The following is a 23,374-nucleotide window of genomic DNA, read 5'->3' on the forward strand; positions in this document are numbered from 1 at the left end:
TAGTTGACAAGTTAGAATCATAAGCCCTTCATATCGAGTGTTCCTTGCATGAAATTCATTTTTTGCAATTAACATAAACAAGTAGATTCAGCCTTATTGCACCACTTACTAGTTAAAGGAGGAGGCTCAGAGAAGATGAACTGCTAGGTGTTCACAACAAAAAAGTAATAGGATATGAGACCCTGAATGTTCATCTTCGTAGTCGTTAGACAGGACATCAGTCCAATGAATCCTCTTGTTCCCCGCTGTACCATTAAAAAACAATTTATTGAAATGAATAGTCTTTTGGAAAAATGTGATTTTTTCTGGAAGACACTTGGTTATAAGTAAAAGGTGATGGTTTCAAGATACTCTCTGCTTCTAGGTACATTACATCAAAGTGGCAGCCACTGTTCTAAATATGCATTATAATCAGCAGGTCATCTTTTACTCACACTGAGTTCTTCAGGACGTCTGCAGAAAACAGCCAGCTCTCCAGTCTTTCTAATGTTTCAAGGGTGACCTCTAAAATGTGCTTTTAGAATAATTAAGAAAAGGAGGAACTTTTACATAATAATAACCTTTATTCCTATATTCAGGTCTCCAGCAGTTGTGCCTCAAGTTCCCCATTGCCTTCCTCTCTGTGCTCTGAATTCTGACCATACTTGGAAGGAGGAAGATTTGATGAAACTCTTAGTTACAAACTAATTAAGGCTATTTCTCTACCATATGTCTAGCTTTTATTTCAAGAAAAAAAAAATTTAGTTCCAATGGATATGTGTCATTTTCATTTGTGATTTAGACTTTATGCATAAATTATATGTGGCATAGAGTAGGGAATGGACTTAAAGTTGTACAGGTGGTTATCAGCAGAGGGGTATAAGACCCCATACTCTTTATAGACGTGGAAAAGAGCTGGTAGTACTTTTCGCCAGTAGATGAGGTAGCATAACTGTGCAAAGCATAGAAAATGGCATCAAATAGAAGTTCATATCTTGGGTTGCATTTAATATCTTAGTGATTTTGTGGAATTAACTATTTTTCTACTTCCTTGCATGTAAAATGAGTATCCAAAAAATAACTATTCATGAAAAATATTTACAAAGTTCCAGACATGAAATATACTCCCCCTAAATTTCACTGGAAATATGATACTGTTAATCTAATAAGGATTTAAAAGATTAAGTCTGAAATAAATCTTGTGTAACCTACATCTTATTAAATGCATAAATATTCTGAAACTTCAAAAGTTCTATTAAAGATGTATTATGTTTTGTGTCATTTCTGATGAATTAAGTGTCTGTTGTTCATGCTGGACACACCCTAATCTCATGGAAAATCAAAACAATGTCACAGAATTTGTATTTATGAGGCTGTGGGGAAATAAGCAAACAGAGCTACTGTTCCTTTTCTTGTTCCTGCTCTGTTACCTGACAGTCTTAATGTGTTGTCCTACTCACGATCACCTGCAGCCATCTACTCCAACAACCAATGTACTACTTTTTCTGCCACCTTTCCCTCATGGACCTCTTCTATACCTCCAGTGTGGTCCCCAGGCTAATCAGGGACTTAACTGCAGCAAGAAAAAATATTTCCTATAACAACTGCATGACCCAGCTCTTCACTGGCCACTTGATGGCAGGTGTGGAGATACTCATTTTGGTATCCATGGCTTTTGACCACTATGTTGCCATTGTCAAGCCCCTGCACTACATGGTCATCATGAACCGGCAGAGGTGCACTATGTTGGTCATTATGGCCTGGGTTGTGGGTTTTGGACACTCTTATTGCTCTACTGCTGGTGATGCTCAATTTACCTTTCTGTGGTTCCAATCAGATAGATCACTACCTGTGTGACGTGAAGCCACTTTTGAAACTAGTCTGCAGCGATATGCATCTTGTTAATATCTTAATGATGGCAAATTCAGGGGTGGTGGTGATTGTCATTTTTCTTGTCCTAGTAATTTCTTATATAATCATGTTATATAGTCTTAGGACACACTCCTCTGTGGGGTGGCAGAAAGCTCTCTCCACCTGTAGTTCTCACATAATGGTTGTGGTTTATTCTTTGTTCCTTGTATCTACATTTATGTTTTATCTGCTGGCAATGAAAACAGGGATAAGGAAATATCCCTGTTTTATACCGTGATTGCCCCCATGCTGAAGCCTCTCATCTATACTCTGAGAAATGAGGAGATGAAAATTGCCATGAGGAAGGTATGGTTTAAAATAGCACACTTAGAATTAAAGCAAATAAGATGATATTCATTGTACCTTTGAATGGTATCTCTAGGGAGCTTATTATTTGAGATAGAAAGCATTTATGCTTTTTTGGGACGTTGGACCAAAGAAACAAATCACTGTTATTCAGATTGTAATTTGCACTTTAAAGCTTCCCACTTGGTTCAGGTATGACCCCATAGATCTGAGGCATAGAAATGTCCTTCTAAAGCACATTACTGATCATATCAGAGCTCCCCCAAAAATGATATGGAACCCTACTTTTCTTGAAATAAAATCCAGCCTCCTCACTTGTTTATGAAATATCTTCCTAAATTGGCCCAAGTTGAATTTATTCATCTCAGAAGTCACAGGATTGGTATAAATTATTACACAGCACTTGTATAAATTATTATAATAGGCTTCATGGTCAGGGTGATCTGGATGACTACTGACTCTGAATCTTGGCAGTTTGCTTTAATGATATGCATCCTTCTTTTTTCAAATATCTATGAAATGAGTAACATTTGCATTCCATAAAGAAGTAATAGTCCTTTAGCTAACACAAAGTTTTAGCAGGGCAGATGACAAACTGGACACTCATGGTTGGTATTTTTTTTTTCCCACTGTACAGCAAGGGGGTCAGGTTATCCTTACATGTATACATTACAATTACATTTTTTCCCCCACCCTTTCTTCTGTTGCAACATGAGTATCTAGACAAAGTTCTCAATGCTATTCAGCAGGATCTCCTTGTAAATCTATTCTAAGTGGTGTCTGATAAGCCCAAGCTCCCGATCCCTCCCACTCCCTCCCCCTCCCATCAGGCAGCCACAAGTCTATTCTCCAAGTCCATAATTTTCTTTTCTGAGGAGATGTTCATTTGTGCTGGATGTTAGATTCCAGTTATAAGTGATATCATATGGTATTTGTCTTTGTCTTTCTGGCTCATTTCACTCAGTATGAGAGTCTCTAGTTCCGTCCATGTTGCTGCAAATGGCATTATGTCATTCTTTTTGATGGCTGAGTAGTATTTTTGTCTTACCTTAGTTTCTTCCTCTGTTTCCCTTTTATTGGATGCTATCATCCAGAGAGACTGGATCCTACTGCATTCCCCAAACATACTCTAAAATCTTATCCATGTGCCTTTATTTCTCTCTCTCCTCTGCTTGTAAAATACCCCACCCCTATGCTTTGTGTCTATGTCTTACATATAATTCATAGTCCTAATATTTTCTTATTTGGAAGATTTTGCAGCTCCATCAGTAGACCACACATATTGTTTTATTCCATCTATGTTGCTTTTCAGCTGTATTTCTTCTTATGAACTGTTTTTTCAGTTTGCCTAAGACATAAGTTTATGTGCTATATCGTTATTTTTCTTGTGTCTCTCTATTTTTAGCAATGAGCCTGTGCAAATTAAGATGTAAATAAATAGTTATTGAATTAAGTTCAAAGATACTGTCTTATTTGACTGTATACATTGTTCTTATATATCTAGAATTTTCACTTGTGTCTTTAACAATCATGCATTAATTGTAAAATAAATAATGTTAGTAAGGTTAAAATTTTAACATATACTCACATGTGTCTATGGGAAGTAACAGAATCCAGCATATTCCCAACCCCCTCTAGTGTCTTTTCACTTTTTTATCTTATGCAACAAGGAAAGTACTGTTTTATCATTTCTTTTCATTTCCTTTGGATCTCATAATCCCATGTCAGCTCTGTGCTTTGGTTCCAATTTCTCTAAATGTCTTTCTCTACCAAAGCACTTATTTTTTCTAAGCAGAATGCCTACATTGCTTTTGTACAGAGTTGCTTCGATTGACTTATTCTGGCTTGACAACAAAGGCAAAATCAAGGAGAAAACGTAAAGGCAGTAGTGTTTGTCTTTAATGTCTGGGAACCCTTCTTTTGATGTTTGACATTTAATAACTTTCACATATCCAATAAAGTTTTTTCTTCTTGGAGCTATGGAAACCTATGGAATAATGGGGAAAACATTCTGTCTATTCTATAGGAAATGTCATCTGACTAGTTATTTATTCATAGTTCTGTTTAACTGGGTGTAATGTAATAATTTTCCAAAGAGAAGTATTGGAATGTAGTATGTATATATGTGCCTGTGTTTATGTGATGTTTCTGTCTGAGTGGGTATAGTGGGGGAGGTGGGGTTGGGTGGTCTTGAGGATGGGTCAGAAGAAATACTTATCCCATCAGAAGGAATGCTCTGCAGTTATTGTGGCCCAGGGAAGGTCACTCTAAAGTGTATCTCGGTGGCATATTAATTATTGAATTAACATGACTTAAGAAATGACCAGTGCAAGTGGGACACTTTGACCATCCTCTCTTGTCCCTAAAAGCAGGAAATAATCTCTCATGATTACTGCACTGGGTAGTGGAAAGATACCCTTATAAGATATCCTTATCTTTCTACTACCCAGTGGGAGGAATTAAGGGTCAAGAAGCCTCTACAACTAACTGCGTTACTTCTTCACTAATTTAATACCCATGTCCAGACTTTTCTTAAATCTCTTGCTAATTGAACTCTCAAAGCATAAGTTTATTTGTTCCGTCAAACAATCACTCACCAATTTTTTTGTTTCTTTCCCTCTGCAAACTTTGGCCGCCACTGACTGAGGTCCCAGTTCTGTGACACTCCCATGTGCATGAATTAAAATCAAGAGCAGTAGGGGGAAAAGACCCCCTCTTGTCTCACTCAAAAAAAGCCCACTCATTTTTATTATCATTCGTTTTCTTTTCTCAAGGGTCTACAAGATTTTATTGGCAAAAAATATAACTATGTCATATAGTAATTCTACAGAAAACAAACATTGAAATAAGCTTACTTGCCTACTTATTGGATGCTCTTTTTAGAATTTACTTTCCTGCTATAGCACGGTGCTTAATATCTTCAAATATAACTGCAAAACTAAATTATAGCATGTAAGTCTAAATACAGAATATTTAATAAGTATTAGTGGTTATATATGTATAATTTATAACAATCTATATAGCATTGTTTTAATTTAAAGATCAACAATTAATAAATTTTATTAGAGGAATACCTTAACCAGCTAATGAACCCTAATATTAAAAGGCTCACTTTTTAAAATCCCATGTATGAGAAAGTACCAGACTGGAAGAAGTTTAGAAGTCTTGGAAGTGGCCTAAAGAATTGGGGGTCATTATCATTCTCTTTAACCCTGTGTCTAGACACTTATGGACTATTCTTACAACACCATAGAAGAGCCTATAATGATGGTCTCAAATAGTCTAGAGAAAAAAAATCCCTCATCCAATTAATTGAACACCCATGATCTCACATATTTCTTTCTCTCTTTTATTTGGTGAGAATGTTTAAGTTTTACTCTCTTAGCAAATTTCAATTGTACAATACAGTGTTATCTGCTAGAGTCATACCAAAGGGCCTGCAATATTTGCTTCTGTACCAAACCATTTGCTATAGATCAAATAAAACCAAATTTCAAGGACATTTTGGTGTGGACCAAATGTCTTATGCTTATTTTGGACGGGCTGAAAAGTCTTTTTTAATTTCTGCATATATGAGTTTTATTTTCCTTTTTTTTTTCTTTTTCTGAATGTGGCATATAAATGATGCCATTTGGGTATTTGGGCTAGCAGACTTCTGGGCCTGTCCAAAATAAGCATAAGACATTTGGTTTTATTTGGTTTATGGCAAATCATTTGGAATTTGACCAAATATTGAGGGCCCTTTGGCGTGGACCAAATGTTGTATGGATATTTCAGACAGGGCCAAATATCCTGCACAGAGTATTTCTTTTTTTTTTTTTTGGTCTGGCCTACTTAATTTAGTATAATGCACTCAAAGTCCACCCATATTGTCACAAATGGCAGGATTTCCTTCTTTCTCATGGGATAATGATATTCCATTGTATATATGTATACTGTATCTTCTTTATTATTTAATTAGTTGATGGGTGACCCTGAGATTGTTTTCATTACTTAGCTATTATGAAAAATACTGTAAAAAGCAATCATAATTTCACATGATTGTATCTCTGCACTAAGTCATCAATTTTCACAGAGCCCTTTGAATTTACTGAACATTTGATGGATGCTTCAGGTGAAAATAGACAAAACAATTTTTTTTACCTCACATTATGATAAATTTATTATAAAATGTGCTATAATATGAAAAGGGTCAGCCACAGGAAAAAATAGGACTTAGAGATCAATACAGACTAGGCGGAGACACAGCAGACACACTATGTAAGACTTACTAAGTCCATAGCCCCTAGACATGGCCTTCCCCACCAGATGGCCAAGACCCAGCTCCGTCTACCAGTCAGTAGGCAGGTACCAACCCATCCTACCAGGAAACTTGAACAAGCCTCTAGACCAACCTCACCTACCAGTGGGAGACCCCAGAAGCAAGAAAACTATAGTCCTTCAGCCTAAAGACCAAATCCACAAACACAAGCCAGATACTACCATGTGACCAACTGGCTTCTGGCCATTGGATGTGAGATATGAGTGCATTGGTGGGATACTATCCCATTGGACATCTCCTACAGAGAGACACTTCACCAAGGTTAAGAATCCTAACCAACCTACCACATACATAAAAATACAAATAGCAATTTAGACAAAATGAAGTGACAGAGGGATATGTTTCAGAAGAAGGAACAAGATAAAGCTCCAGAAGGAGATCTATGTGACACAGAGAGATATGTAATCCACCCAAGGAAGACTTCAGAGTAATGACCATAAAGATGATCAAAGAACTCAGGAGGAGCATGGATGCACAGAGTGAGAACATAGAAGTTTTTAACAAAGGGTTAGAAAATATATTCCATGGTACATGCCTCTCTATTGCTAGAGCTATATATTCTAGGGGTGCCATCTATGTGGGCTGCTTGTGGCCTCCTTTTGTGTCAGGATGACTATTGTAAGTGGTCTTCTAGATTTGTCTGGCCCTGGTTTTTGGTGGTTGCCAGGACTTGCCTTATGTGATGGTTTTCAGCTGCTGCTTAGTGGGACCAGGTCACAAAATGACTGGATGGAGAAGCCTGGGTAGCCCTGGGGCTAGTGGATTGCAGTATTGTAATCTAGGAAATCTCAGGCCTGGTGTCTACCCACTGGTGGATGAAGCCAAGTTCTTGGGCTCATGTAGACCTACTGGCAGGCAAAGCCAGGTCCTAGTTCTGGCTACAAGTTCCAGGGGTCCCAGAGCTGGTGTCATACTACTAATAGGTGTTCTGAGTTGCTGACACACCTTTCTGTGGGGTCCAAGATTGTCCTGAAGCTTGTGTTGGCCTATTGGTGGGCAGGGACATGGCCCAGCTGGTCTCAGACCTGGTATTGGCCCTATGTGTGGGCTAGGTTTGTAGGCTGTGGAGATATGATTTTTCCTGGTTTTTTTTTTTTTTTTTTTTTGTGCCTACTGGTGAATGATGCTACTCCTCAGACTTACAGCATTCTTGCTGGTGGGCAGGGCTGGGGATCCTGGGGCTGGTGCCTGAACATGTTGGATAGAGCTGGGTCCTGGGGTATCTGATTGCAGAGCTCTGAGGATTTCAGCACTAGTGGCTGTACACTGATGAATGGGACATGCTTCTTAACCCTTTCGTTGCCAGGGCCATGTCCAGGGATAGCTTTGGGTTCATGGGAATATTTTTTTCTTCAAGATGAACTATTTTTTTTAAGATTTAATTTTTCCATTATAGTTGATTTACAATGTTTTGTCAATTTCTGCTGTGCCACAAAATGACTCATATATTAGAATATGTATATATTTTTTTCTCACATTATCCTTCATCATTTTCCATCACAAGCAACAAGATGTAGTTCCCTGGGCTATACAGCAAGATTTCATTGCTTATCCACTTCAAATGCAATAGTTTTCATCTATTAACCCCAAATTCCCAGTCCATCCCACTTCCTCCCTCTCCCCCTTGGCAACCACAAGTATGTTCTCCAACTCCATGAGTTTCTTTTCTATAGAAATGTGTTAGATTCCAGATATAAGTGATACCATATTGCATTTGTCTTTCTCTTTCTGACTTACTTCACTTAATGTGAGAGTCTCTAGTTCCATCCATGTTGCTGCAAATGGCATTCTTTTGTCTTTTATGGCTGAGTAGTATTCCATTGTGCATATCTACCATGTCTTCTTAATTCATTTACCTGTTGATGGACATTTTAGGATGTTTCCATGTCTTGGCTATTGTGAATATCCAAGGGTGCATGTATCTTTTTCAAGGAAATTTTTGTCTAGATATATGCCCAAGAGTGGGATTGCTGGGTCATATGGTAGTTCTATGTTTAGTTTTCTTATGTATTTCCAAACTGTTTTCCATAGTGGCTGTACCAATTTACATTCTCACCAAGAGTGTAGGACTGTACCACTTTTTCCATACCCTCTCCATCATTTATTATTTGTTGATATGTTAATGAAGGCCATTCTGACATATGCAAAGTGGTAGGGACCTCATAGTAGTTTTGATTTTCATTTCTCTAATAATGAGTGATGTTGAGCATTTTCTCATATACCTATTGAACATCTATGAATCCTTTTTGGAGAAATGTCTATTCAGGTCTTCTGCCCATTTTTCAAGTGGGTTGTTTTTTTTTGTTGTTGTTGAGTTGTATAAATTGTTCATATATTTTTGAGATTGAGCCCTTGTCAGTTGCATTGTTTGAAACTATTTTCTCCCATTCTGTATGTTTTTTTTTTCTTATGGTTTCCTTTGCTGTGCAAAAGCTTGTCGGTTTGATTAGGACCCATTGGTTTATTTTTGTTTTGATTTCTGTTGCCTTGGGAGACTGACCTAAGAAAAACATTTGTAAGGTTGATGTCAGAGAATGTTTTGCCTGTGTTTTCATCTAGGAATTTGATGGTGTTTTGTCTTATGTTTAAGTCTTTCAGCCATTTTGAGTTTGTTTTTGTGCATGGTGTGAGGGTGTGTTCTGGTTTCATTGATTTACATGCAGCTGTCCAGTTTTCCCAGCACCAATTGCTAAAAATGCTATCTTTTCCCAATTTTATATTCTTGCCTCTTTTGTTGAAGATTAATTGGTGATAAGTTATTTGGGTTTACTTCTGGGTTCTCTCTTCTGTTCCATTGTATGTATGGGTCTGTATGTCTGATTTTGTACCACACTGTCTTGATGACTGTGGCTTTGTAATATTGCCCGAAGTTTGGGAGTGTTATGCCTCCTGCTTTGATTTTTTTTCCTCAGGATTGCTTTGGCAATTCTGGGTCTTTTATGGATCCATATGATATTTTCGATTGTTTATTATAGTTCTGTGAAAAATATCTTGGGTAATTTTACATAGATTGGATTAAATCTATAGATTGCTTTGGGTAGTATGGCCATTTTAACAATATTAATTCTTCCAGTCCAGAGCATGGAATATCTTTCAATTTCTTTGAATACTCTTGAATTTATTTGATTAATGTTTTATAGTTCTCAGCATATAAATCTTTCACCTCCTTGGTCATGTTTACTCCTAGGCATTTATTTTTTTGGCGAGATTTTAAAAGGTTTTGTATTTTTATATTCCTTTTCTAATATCTCATTTTTAGTATACAGAAATGCAGCAGATTTCTGAATGTTAATCTGGTGTCCTGCTACTTTGATGAATTTGTTGATCAGTTCAAGTAGTTTTTGGGTCGAGTCCTTAGGGTTTTCTATATATAGTATGATGTCATCTGCATACAGTGACAATTTTACCTCTTCTCTTCCAATTTGGATACATTTTATTTCTTTTGTTTGTCTGATTGCTGTGGATAGGACTTCCAATACTATGTTGAATAGCAGTGGTGAGAGTGGGCATCCTTGTCTTGTTCCAGATTTTAGTGGGAAGGCTTTCAGCTTTTCTCCATTGAGTATTATGTTTGCTGTGGGTTTGTCATAAATGACTTTGATTATGTTGGACTTTTCAATTGAAATTATCATGAAGTTTTTGACTTTTTTCTTTACTGTGTTGTATGATGTGTATGATTTGCGAATGTTGTATCATCCTTGTGAACCTAGGATGAATCATACTTTGTTGTGGGGTGTGATATTTTTTATATGTTGTTGGATTTGGTTGGCTAAAATTTTGTTGAGGATTTTTGTGTCTATATTCCTCAAAGATATTGGTCTATAATTTTTCCTTTTTTTGTAGTGTCTTTGTCTGATTTTGGTATTAGGGTGAATGTGTCTTCATAGAATGTCTTTGGGATTGTTCCTTATTCAACCTTTTGGAAAAGTTTAAGGATAGGTTTAAGTTCTTCTTTGTATGTTTGGTAGAAATTTGCCCATGAAGCCAACTGGTCCCAGACTTTTGTTTGTAGGGAGTGTTTTTATTACATATTCAATTTCATTTCTAGTGATTGTTCTGTTAATTTAATCTATTTCTTCTTGATTCAGTTTTGGTGGGCTGTAAGTCTCTATAAAGTTGTCTGCTTCTATGTTGTTAAATTTGTTGGCATATAATTGTTCATAATATTCTCTTCTGTTTTTTGTATTTCTTCAGTATCCTTTGAGATTTCTCCTTTTTCATTTCTTATTTTATTTGTTTTTTTTTTCACTCCTCTTCTTGGTGAGTCTGGCCAGAGGTTTGTCAATTTTGTTTACCTTTTCAAAGAACCAGCTCTTGGTTTTATTGATTTTCTTTGTATTGTTTTTTGAATCTCTATCCTATTGATTTCCTCTCTATTCTTTATGATTTCCTTCCTTTGCTGACTTTAGGTTTCATTTGTTCTTCTTTTTCTAATTCATATAGGTGGTAGGTTAAGTTGTAGATATGAGATTTTTCTTCTTTTTGAGGAAGGCCTATAATGCTGTGAATTTCCCTCTAAGCACTGCTTTTGCAGCATCCTATAGATTTTGAATGATTGTGTTTTCATTATTATTTTTCTTGAGGTATTTTTTAATTTCCCTTTTGATTTTCTCATTGACCATTGAGAAAGAATATTTAGTCTCCATGTAATCAGTTTTTTTTTTCTCATTTTATTTCCTGATCTTGATTTCTAGTTTCTTATCATTGTGGTTTGGAGAATATACTTCAAATAATTTCTGTATGCTTAAATTTGTTGAGGTTAGTTTTGTGCTCCAGTATGTAGTCAATTCTTGAGAATGTTCCATGTGTACTTGAAAAGAATGTATATTCTGACCTTTTCAGTTGTAATATCCTGAAAATATCAATAAAGTCTATTTTTTCTATTATGTCATTTAGTATCTCTGTTGCCTTATTGATTTTCTGTCTAGAGGATCTGTCCATTGATGTGAGTGGGGTGTTAAAACCTCCTACTATTAATGCATTCCCACTAACTTTTCCTTTTATGTCTGTTAGTATTTGTTGCATGTATCTGGGCGCTCCTATATGAGGGGCATACATATTGACAATTCTAATATCCTCTTCTTGAAATGATGTTTTGTCATTAAATAGTGTCCTTCTTTTTCTTTCTTTATGGCCTGCATTTTAAAATCTATTGTGTCTGATTGAGTATTGCAACTCCTGGTTTCTTGTCTTTTCCATTTGCATGAAATGTCTTTCTCCATTCCCTTAATTTCAACTTATATGTGTCCTTGGCCCTAAGCTGAGTCTCTTGTAGACAGCATATTGTAGACTCTGTTTTTTTTTTTTTAATCCAATTTTCCACTCTATGTCTTTTGGCATAGGCAGCCTGTCTGCTGACATGTGGAGCTGTATCCCCGCCAGTTAGTTACTTGGCCTGAGGTTTCTCCTTACTTGTTCCATGGGTTGGTGATCTGGTTCCTGAGACTCATAAGCTAGATGGTCAATATCAAAATAGCACTTACCAACATGAGTCCATGTGAGCTCCCAGAAATGGTTGACTCCAGTGCCTGTGTCTGCAAGGGTGAGGTTTAATTGACTTTCACCTTTCTAGGAGACTCTGGAATATCAGCAGGTAGGTTCTTTCAAGTTACTGCTTCTATTCTGGGTTACAGAGGTATAAGTATTTTGTGTGCACCTTGTACGGGTGGAGCATATTGTCTCCTACAGCCTTCTGGGTCTCCCAAAATTAAGCTCCACTGCCCTTCAAATATGAACATTCTTGGAGTTGCTGTTGTGGCTCAGTGGAAACAAATCTGACTAGGAACCAAGAGTTGCAGGCTCGATCCCTGGCCTCACTCAATGGGTTAAGGATCTGGCGTTGTCATGCACTTTGATGTAGGTCAAAATCGCAGCTCAGATTCTGCATTGCTGTGGCTGTGGCCTAGGCTGTCAGCTATAGCTCCATTTAGACCACTAGCCTGGGAACTTTGTATGCTGTGGGTATGGCCCTCAAAAACAAAAACAAACAAACAAAAAAACCCAAAGACAAATATTCTAGGGGGTTCATTTCCTGTCACAGGGCTTGGGAGCTCAATGTGAGTCAAACTCCTCACTTTTTGGGAAGAATCCCTACCATTGTAATTATTCTCCTACTTGTGGTTTGCCCACCTGGAGATAAGAATCATACTATACTGCATTTATGACCTTCTTACCTGTCTTGCTGTGGGTTTTTGAAGTTTCTGAAGTTGTTGAACTTTTCCAGTTTTTTCACTAGCAGTTGTTGTATAAATTGTTGTCATTTTTGTATGCCCACAAGAGCAGGTAAGCTCAAATCTCTCTACTCCTCTGTCTTCACTGTCCTTGCCAGAAGTTTTCTGTTTGTTCTTTGATAGTGTAACTTGCGCATTTTTTACTTCTGTTGCCTGTGCTTTTGGCGTCAGATACACACATACATAGATACACACAAGATTGCCTTACCTAATGTCTACATCTTGTGCCCTCTAATTATTCTAAGCATTTTAAAGTTTTATCTCTTGTGTTTAAGTCTTTGATCTAGAGTTTTTTGTGTATATGGCATAAGCTATATGGTATATTATGAGTATGGTTTATACTTTTCTTTCATTCTTGTTCACATGGACATTTAGTTTTTTCAACATTATTTGTTGAAAAAATTGTCATTTGCCCATTTTATGGTTTTTGCATCCTTGTAGAAAGCCATTTTGCCACTCATTTGATGGTTTACCTCTGAGCTTTCTAATCTATCCCATTTCTCTATAAGCCTGTTTTTATGCCATTATCACACTAATTTGATTACTGTAGTTTTATATTAAGTTTTGATCAAGGATGTATGAAACTTCCAATGTTATAGTTTCTTTTCAAGATGATTTTGGTTATGGTGTCCCTTGAGATTTTATATGAATTTTCTAGATGATTTTCCATATTTGCAAAAAGTCTCATAGCAGTTTTGATAGGTATTGCTTTGAATCTATATTGTTTTATTACTAATACCCAACAAAAATTAAGTGTTATTTTTCCAAACCAATATATAACTATTGATTCTGAAAAATCAGAACTATACGGAATTGGAACTTGTGATTATGCAAGTTAACAAGTACAACTGCAGAGTACATTTGCAGAGGCAATATCCCAGTTTTAATCTAAAGGCCAGACACTGCTGTAAACTAGTAAAAGTCAATGTCCCAGTTCAGATTACTAAGCAGAAAGCTTCTACAGAATCATGAAGAACTGATGGGTCACCAGCACAGGTCATCAGAAATGAAAAGCTGATGTTACAGTTTGAGGTCTTTAGGCAGAAAAATTCTCTTGTACTTAGGGGAGGCCTCCTTTTGTTATTTGCAAATCTTCAGTTCATTGAATGAATTGAATGAGGACCACCCACACCACCCAAGGTAGAGAGGACAATCTGCTTTACTCAGTCTACCAATTTAAATGTTAATATTATCCAGGAAAAGCTCACAGAGAAAGCCCAAAGCAATGTTTGAGCAAATATTGAGTACCTCGTGGCTTAGTCAAGTTAACACATAAAATTAGCCACCACAAGTCTATTACTTGTCAATTTAGCATCTATATATATGTTTTTAAACCCTAGTTAATCTCCAAGTAAAGATAATACCAAGATAAAAAGTCCACCTAACATGGCACAACTCTCCTGTGAACCGCTAAAATCACACTGAGTCCTTTACAAGAAGGGAAAAGACATCCTTGAATGATGTATACTCTTCTCCTTGATAGCCCGTAACCTAAATACCCTGATGGGAAATTAACAACACTTAAATACTATGATAGAAGGTCAACATATCATATATTACATGAAGTAATTAGAGAAAGAAGAAGGCAAAGATTTTGTGTATAATAGATACACAGAAATGTAAAATAGAGAATACAGTCATTACAGAGAGTTCTCATTTCTGTAACTGGTCCCATGGTTGTAGCTGCTCTTTATAACTACTTTCTTCTAGTCCTCATTTTTTATTCTCTGTACCTTCAGCAGGCATCTAAGTTGGCTCTGGATCTTTCCCTGGTGGGGTGACATAGACCTTCTTTGCTGAAGGGTCCAGGCCATTAATAGTTCTGTTTGGATTGGATTGGATTTCTTTCTCTTTTTTTATTGATCTTAATCATCAAACATGGCAATACTAAGAGAGACCCTTTGGGAGCTCCTGTGTTAGAGACATTAAACTTTTATTTATTTCCATTGAGGAGGAGTAGTCTAATTTGTGCTTGGTATTTAGGATCAATCCCCCCAGCCAGCACAGTAACTTACTTCTTTGTTTGCTGATTTAGAGGCATGAGATAAAGTGTCAGCCAGAAGTCTTAACTCTCAATTCAATAAATTGTTGTGTCACCTGGCAGAAGTATTTCTCGTTTTGGAACTAAGATGTCTAAGGAAGCCGATCATAAGTAAATGGGAAGAGAAAGCAAAATATTTGCTAATAGTTGAATAAAGGTAATAGTGAGTGATGCAATTCCCATTCTTATCTTTTGATTATGACCCATGGATCCTGGTTATGGGAGAAACAGTGATTCATAATGGATGCTGATTTAGAGCATATATAGCCTTTTGGAGAAATGAAAATTCTTATCCCTGGCCGGCAAATTATTGCCACTTAACTGGTACTGTAACTAATTCTTCAAATATCCATTCTCTTTTATAAAAGCAATGGCTTTAGGATGGTCGGGAATATGGTAAGACCAGTGAATTTTATGAGCAGGGCCCATTTGCTATATTTCATTTTCTGTGAAGTGATATGCTTTATCAAAAGCAATGCAGTGTGCAATCCTATGACAGTGGATAAAGTCCCCATGTGGTAGTTTGGGCAGAAAGACTTCATACTTAGAAGGCAAATCCATATCAAGTGTAAGTGTCTATGCCAGTAAGAACAAAATGCTGCCCATTTCGTGATGGAAGTAGTTTAGGGTAATCAACCTGTAACTGGGTTGAACTCAAGAGGAATGATGTCATACTGGGACCCAAGGTTGTTTTCCGCTATTGATAGATTGGATTCTTAGCAGTAGCCATAGCCAGGACAGCCTTCATTAGTGGTGGTCCATGTCATATAGCTTATGTTTAACCTCCTTTCCTGCCACCATGGCGACTCTGTTTATGTGTCCATTGGGTGATAACAAGGGTAGCTCAGGAGTGGTGGACAGGTATGCATGAAGGGATGATTTATGAGAGTAATTCTTTAGTGAGCATTCATATAGTATGCAAATATCTTCATGTTATTTGCCCATTATGCAAGTATGTAAAAGTACCTCTTTCTCAAATTTTATTGTTACCAATCTTTCAATCAAGTTCCTACCAAATCCTTGACCATCCACTATATATTCTATATCTGGATATATCTACTTTTAAGCATAGTGAATAACCTATTGCACTACTTTAACTTATGCCCACTGGGAGCATTTCCATCACTACTGATCTTCAGGAATTTTCCAGAATGGGACTGTAGTGCTGCAGCTCTCCACATTCAGGTTATGCCTGCTTAATATTGCAGAACTATCTATATACAAGCCCCAGATCTCCTCTTCCTCTATCAGCTGACCATAGTCAATTCGTTGTGATTCCATAGGTGCAGGCAGGGAGAGAGAAGGCAATTTGCAGGAGTGGGGACGTAAGCATTTTTGCCATTTATCATGGTAGGCAGCTTAAGTTGCATATTGACTTGGTGGCCCATGGTGAAGCACTGAGTCTCTAGTAGGGCCCACTAACAGGCAAAGAGCTATTTCTCCAAAGGAGTGTAGCTATCTGAAAAGAATGGGAAGACTCTGCTCCAAGAGCTAAAGGGCTTACACTGCAGTTCACATGTGAGGCCTGCCAACGGCTCCAGCATCTCCATCTGCCACTAACACATCAAACACCAGAGACCTGCTGGGTCCTTTGTCCCAAGTGGCAGAGAAGTTTACATGACAGCCTGATCCTGTTGTAAAGCCTTTTATTTTTCTGTTCCCCACTCAAAACTAGCAGTTTTTTGAGTCACCCAATAACTGGACCAATGCAATACATTGAAATGAAAAATTGTCTCCAGAATCTCCAGAGGCCCACTGGACATTGTGTGATTTCTTTGGTTATGAGAGGGGGCAGATGGATGATGTTGTTTTCAACTTAAAATGAATAGCTGGACATGATCTGTACAACTGTTTTGTAATTTTATGCTCTTTTTTGGGGTGTCCCTCAATGCATCCAAGCTCTGTGCAAGCATCATTTATATTTGTCTTTATTCACCACTGACTCAATAATTATCAATGTGCTTCATAGGTTGATTGGGCCCAACATATTTGTTATGTAATGAATGAAGGACAAACAAAATGAATGGAGTATATTTATACTGAAATTGCTTTTTGTGTAGACAGAGCTACATGCTTTTAAAATTGCTTTTCATAATAAAGTGTTACAAGAAAGCAAACTTATTAACACAAAAATATAACAAAAACAACCAAAGGTCATAAGATGATGAAATCTTTCTAAGAGCCGAAAGTATATCAATAAAAGTTTTTTTTCATATGATGACACACTGTTTCAATTTATTTCTTACTACTAGCTTATACAAAAGTAAACAAATTGTGGTTTCAAAAAGAGAACTCCCTAGAATTCTTCTTTGGTTCTGAAAAAGATAAAGTACAAACAATTTCCTAGTCTCCACTACTTTTTGGTATTTTATTGAATGTCTTCATTTTCCTTTATAGTTACATTTAATTATTCATTATTCATCATGAATCAGACATTATGCTATTTGCAGAAATTATTGTTAACAAGTAGGAAAGTACTTTATGGAACATGACTATTTAATTCATCAAACTCCCTGTCTGATATTGAAATATGTTTTTATTAAAATCATCCCTCTTTTTTGATGGTTAATAAGCCTAAGTTGGTGACATGAACAGTAGAGATTCTTCTTTTTTTTTTTTTTCACTGCTGCTCCTGTAGCTGTCTCATACAGAAGTTCCCAGGCTAGGGGTCCAATTGGAGCAGCAGCTGCAGGTCTCTACCACAGCCATAGCAGTGCGGGGTCTGAGCCACATATGCAGCCTATGTTGCAGCTTACTGCAACACCAGATCCTTAATCCACTGAGCATGGCCAAAGATCAAACCCACATGCTCATGGACATTATATCAGGATCTTAACCCACTGAGCCACAAGGGAACTCCATAGATACTAAAAGGAAACTTGGAAATGGTATAATATTTGTTGCTTCTCCCTTAGTGGTTAAATGTCCCATTCCTTTTATATTCTTAAAGTAGTTACATTATACAGATTTACAGTTAACATATTACCATAAACTATGATATATAAAATAAGTGATCAGAGTAGGTAATAAAAATATTAGATTTTGGTTATGTATAATGAACATACATATATATATAATAAAATATATAATAATATATATTTAACTAAGTATAAATATAACACACACATATATGTATGTATGTATATCTATATATCTACATATTTATGTTTATAGACAGAAGGATGGATAAATGAATGGTCCAGCACAGACTTTGTCTCAATATATGGTAACTAGTATAATCATGTTGCCTTTCTATCATCATTGCCTGGCTGTCTATCACAGCAGATAAGAACATGGTATGAGAGGTCAGCTGGTTTCTGGTTACTAGTTCATCAATATGTCTGTTTCAGAATATTCTGTTTGTATTTTCACCTATAAAATGGAGATAATAACAGTGCCTACTTCTTTATATTGTTATAAGGATTGCTGCTGAATATCAGTGTATTTTTATTTATTTTATTTCATTGTATTTGTATGAAAGGTTATGAGTCCATAAACAATTATGAAGCTAGTAAAATTGAACTCTCATTTGCTAGAACTTTTCTAAGAGTCATCCCAGGCAGGGTTTTTATTTCTTTTCCTACCTCTTCTCCCCCTTTTCAGAATCTGTAATTTATAGGGATTATGTTTTTTTCCTTATCTCATAGATATTCTTTGCTGATAGAACAATGTTCCTTTGACCTTGGCATCAGTTGAATGGACTTGAGGCTCCATGCACATTGTATTGGTCACCTGGCATCACTTTCCTTCTACACAATTTCCTAATGGCATTTTTCATTTGGTCATTTCCCAGGGTATAGATTAAGGGGTTTAACATGGGAGTTATCATAGTATAAAATACATCAACTGCTTTATCAATAGGTAAAGTAGCTGTGGGTCCCCGATATACAAATATACAGGGCACAAAGAAAAAGACTAGTGCTGTGATGTGGAGACGCAGGTGGAGAGGGCTTTTTGCCTTGCCTACAAGCTCTGAGTCCTTAAAGAGTGGAGAATGACTGTATAGGAGCCAATCAAGAGTAGGAAGATTAACAGGCAGATGAAACCACTGTTGGCAGCAACAAAGAGCCCTAGAGTGTGGGTATCAATGCAGGCAAGATCCAGCAAAGGATTTAGATCACACATAAAGTGATCAATGATGTTAGGACCACAGAAGGGCAATCTGAAGATGGAAGAGGATATGTATGGTTGCATGAAGAAAGCCTCCTACCCATTACACTCCCACTAGCAGGCCACACAGCCGCCAGTTCCTGATGGTTGTATAGTGCAAGGGCTTGCAGATGGCCACATAGCGGTCATAGGCCATTGCAGTAAGCACAATGATATCGGCACCTGCAAATAAATGTTCCCCAAAGATTTGAGTCATGAATTCATTGAAAGGGCTAGTTATCTTTTCGTGGAGTGAATCTACAATGAGTTTAGGGTTGTTGATGCAGGAATTGCAAGCATCAATAAAAGAGAGATGAGCCAGGAAATAGTACATAGGGAACCCCAATAATGGGCTGGTAGTGATGGTGACCACGGTGAGCACATTTCCTACCATAGAGATGATGTAGACGATCAAAAACACAGCAAATATACTTTCTGCATCTTTGGATTCTGTGTGAGCCCCAGTAAGCAACTCTGTCACATTGTTTCTATTCTCCATGTTTCTCATGATATGATTAATTACATCACCTGAAAAAAAGTCACTTTTTATTAGCTCAGCTTCATGTATTAAACAATAGATGCCTAGATTCTATTGAATTCTAAATTCCTATAACTTTTTGTTTTAAGATAGAAGGGTATGATTTCTTGAAGATTCCTCAAATTCTGTCCTGGAGGAAGCTGATATGTAAAATATAGACATGAGGAATGCAGTGAACATGGATGCAGGAGATGATCTGGGCAGAATTAATCCTATGAGATGACTCATTGCCTCAGGTGAGGCAATAGATCACACAGAGTATAGCTAAGCCTAAAATGTATGGTTGAAAATGCATGCAAAGTCTACAAATTCCAAACTAAGAATTTTCCCTTTATTCTTAGGAAATTCAGAACTAGGAAAAATAATTGAGAATATGAATGGAAGGATTCAGAAGGTTTGAAAAAGAGGCAATATAACATCTAACTTTAGTAAAGATGTTTGTGTTGCTTGGAAGAAGTGGGCTGAGTTTCTGTAAGGAGGTGGAAGTCAGAGAAAGGAACCCCAATACCAGACTGTAATACTAGTGGACCTGTCACAGGGCATTGGTGATAGGAAAGTAATGAAAGAATACAGGAGTTATTGTAATAGCTTTGGTAAAGTATGGTCTAAGTCCCATGACTTTCTGATAGCTTACAGATATACTTTTAATGCTTGTTTGCTATATGCAGGGCATGATAGCACCCTGTGTGGGTGGTATGATTGCATCCATTTTGCAGATGAGAAACAATCTCAGAAACGAATGTTAACAGTAATGGTAATAATAATAACTTACAGAACAGTTACCTTGCTCTTGGTGTTTTTGCAGACAGTAGTTATTTATTTCTCATTACATACTTGTGAGAAAATTACTACAGTCATTTTTGTGCTTGTTTTACAATTAAGAACTACATGCATAAAGTTAAGTATCCTCTCCAATATCAATCAGATAATAAAGATCAGAACCATGATGACTTTTTCCTCCCTATATTTAACCCACGAGCAATTAATTTATTTTACAATAAACAATATTTAACTAGTAAACTCCTTTTGACATAACCATAATAAGTATAATTACTTTAATCCAATGTCAGAGACATGTAATTATGAAGAAAAATATCAACAGATACACAAATACTCATACACACATATACACAGTGTAACATACTGAAATCCCCAAATTTTAATAAAAGTGTGGGTCCTCTTTCATTGAAAGTTCATATTATCTTTGTCTTTTGCTCACCCTCATTTCTTCTCTCCCCAATTTTCCTCCAAAGCATAATCCCACAACTCTTTTGCAAAATTTTGAAAATGACAGTCCCAGTGGTGTGGAAAGTTATTTTGAGAATCAGAAAGCCCAGGTAGGGCTTTCTCCATTTATATTTTCATAATATGGGGTATATTTCTTGGCCCCTTACAGCTTATTTCCTCTAATATCAAGTGAGAATAATATAGTCCCCTTCACAGTGTGTTATGATAATATTTGATAAAACATATATGAACATATCCACCATGCATTTCTAGATAAACAAAGGACCTTCATGTATTTTCCTGACTGTCTTTGAACCAAGGGTAGGAATAATTAATATTTTGAGCAATAATTCAGGGAAACATTTAACTCTGCAATAGACTGTGGAAAAAACATCTCCAATTTTACTTTTAAAGAAACCACAGAGACTCATCTTATGCATAACAGTGGATCCCAGGACAAGTTCTTTAAATTCATATTTGGATTAAAGAGGTTATGGTTTATATCATTTAATATTCACATTTATGTACTTTTGTATGTGGACTGTATTTTAATTTTGTTTTCATTCTCATAATTAGTCTTTTTATTTTTATTTTTTTGTCTTTTTAGGACCGCACTGAGGCATATGGAAGTTCCCAGGCTAGGGGTCTAACTGGAGCTGTAGCTGCCGACCTACACCAGAGCCACAGCAATGTGGGATCTGAGCCATTTCTGCAACCTACACCACAGCTCATGGCAATGCCAGATCCTTAACCCACTGAGCAAGGCCAGGGATCAAACCCACAACCTCATGGTTCCTAGTCAGATTCATTAACCACTGAGCCATGATGGGAACTCCATACTGTTGAGGTTTTAGATCACTTTCCCTGATGACTAATGATGCTGAACATTTTAAAAAATGTATATCTTTGGACATCTTTTTTTTTTTTTTCCCCCCGGGAGTGTCTTTTCAAATGCTTTCCACAATTTAATGATAAGATTTCTGGGTTTCTTATTACTAAGTTGTTTAAGGGCTTTAAAATAATTTAGCTATACATATTTTGTCATGTATATGCTATATATATCTAATATAAAATATATTTAACTATGAAAGTTTATTCATGAATTTATATGTATATATATATATATATATATATATATATATACACATACACACAATGTTGATTTGAATATATATATATATGTGTGTACACTTAGATTTTGGATTACTTTTTTAGTTGTAAAAGAGGTGATATCTGCTTAGCAGAAGATTTAACTATTGACAAGTTTCAATTTTTTAGTTTTCTTGTGTCTTATATAAAACATTGATCTACCTCAAGGTCAAAAATATTTCTTCTAGGGTTTTTCCAGGCTTAGGCTTGACCTAGGTCTCCGACTCATTTTACATTAACTTTTGTGGATAGTGTTAGGTGGTGGATGAGGTTCATTTTTATTTCTCATATGGATATCCAGTTTATCCAGCTTTTGTTGTAAAAAAAGTCTATTCTGCCTTGAATGACCTTGATATCTTTTTTAAAAAATCATAGACTTATATCTATTTATGAACATTCTGTTCTGTTTCCATACCACATAGGCTGGTCTATGGCAATATTAGAGTATGTCCTAAATTTTGGTAGAATGATTTCTACAACTGTGTTCTTTTTTGAGATTGATTTTCCATCCCAGTTTCCTTTACAATTGTACATTTCTGTATACATTTCAAAACACGATTGTCACTTTGTTCAGATATCCTGTGAGATATTTATTGGAATTTTACTGAAATTGTAGAAATTGATATGGTAAACATATAGAGTCTGTTAATCTATCAACAAGGCATATTTCTACCTTTACTTACATGTTTACTTTCTCTTAGGAATATCTTCTGAGTATTTGCACATCTTGAATTTATGGTTAAAATATATCATTCAAATTTCATGTTTTAATAACATTTTACATAGCATTTTGTTTCTAATTTAAGTTTTACTCATTATTTTATAGAAATACGTTTAATATTTTTTGTTGACACTATATTCTGTACCTTATTAAATCAATTGATTAGGTCTATTTGATTTTTTTGTAGAGGCCTTAACATTTTCTACCTATAAAATGATACCATCCTAGAGTTCCCATTGTGACTCAGCAGAAATGAATCCAACTAGTAACCATGAGGTTGTGGGTTTGATCCCTGGCCTTTCTCAGTGGGTTCAGGATCTGGCATTGCTGTGAGCTGTGGTGTAGGTCACAGACATGACTCTGATCCTGTGTTGCTGTGGCTGTGACGAAGGCCAGCAGCTGTAGGTCAGATTCAACCTCTAGTATGGGAACCTCCATATGCTGCAAGTGCGGCCGTAAAAAAGCAAAAAAAAAAAAAAAGATACCATCTTCCCCAGAATATACTTTTATAATATTACCTCATCTTTTCATTTCTTTTTCTTACCTTGTTGCAATGGTTGGAGACTAGGGTACAATGCAGAAAAGAATTGGAGGGGACAGACTTGTCTTGTTTCCAGTCTTCAGAGAGAATTCACCATTAGGTGTGACGGTAGCTGTAGGTTTTATACGCATGCTCTTGGTCAGGTTGAGTAAACTCCTTTCTTCTCTTAATTTGCTAAAATGTATTTTTATTCTTAATCTAATTTGAAATGTATCAATTAGTATGCTTCTGTTGAAATGGTCATATGATTCTTCTCTTTAA

The 23,374-nt window shown here is 36.3% G+C and overlaps 2 pseudogenes; one reads left to right on the forward strand and one right to left on the reverse strand.

Annotated features, from left to right (window-relative positions):
* The first annotated feature begins 1,310 nt into the window (after positions 1-1,310).
* Positions 1,311-6,922, forward strand: LOC125121069 (olfactory receptor 4P4-like; annotated as a pseudogene).
* An 11,554-nt stretch (positions 6,923-18,476) lies between these two features.
* On the reverse strand, positions 18,477-19,436 carry LOC125120669 (olfactory receptor 4C46-like; annotated as a pseudogene).
* Positions 19,437-23,374: the final 3,938 nt, after the last annotated feature.

Source organism: Phacochoerus africanus, chromosome 2 (assembly GCF_016906955.1).
Source record: "Phacochoerus africanus isolate WHEZ1 chromosome 2, ROS_Pafr_v1, whole genome shotgun sequence".
Classification (NCBI taxonomy): domain Eukaryota; kingdom Metazoa; phylum Chordata; class Mammalia; order Artiodactyla; family Suidae; genus Phacochoerus; species Phacochoerus africanus.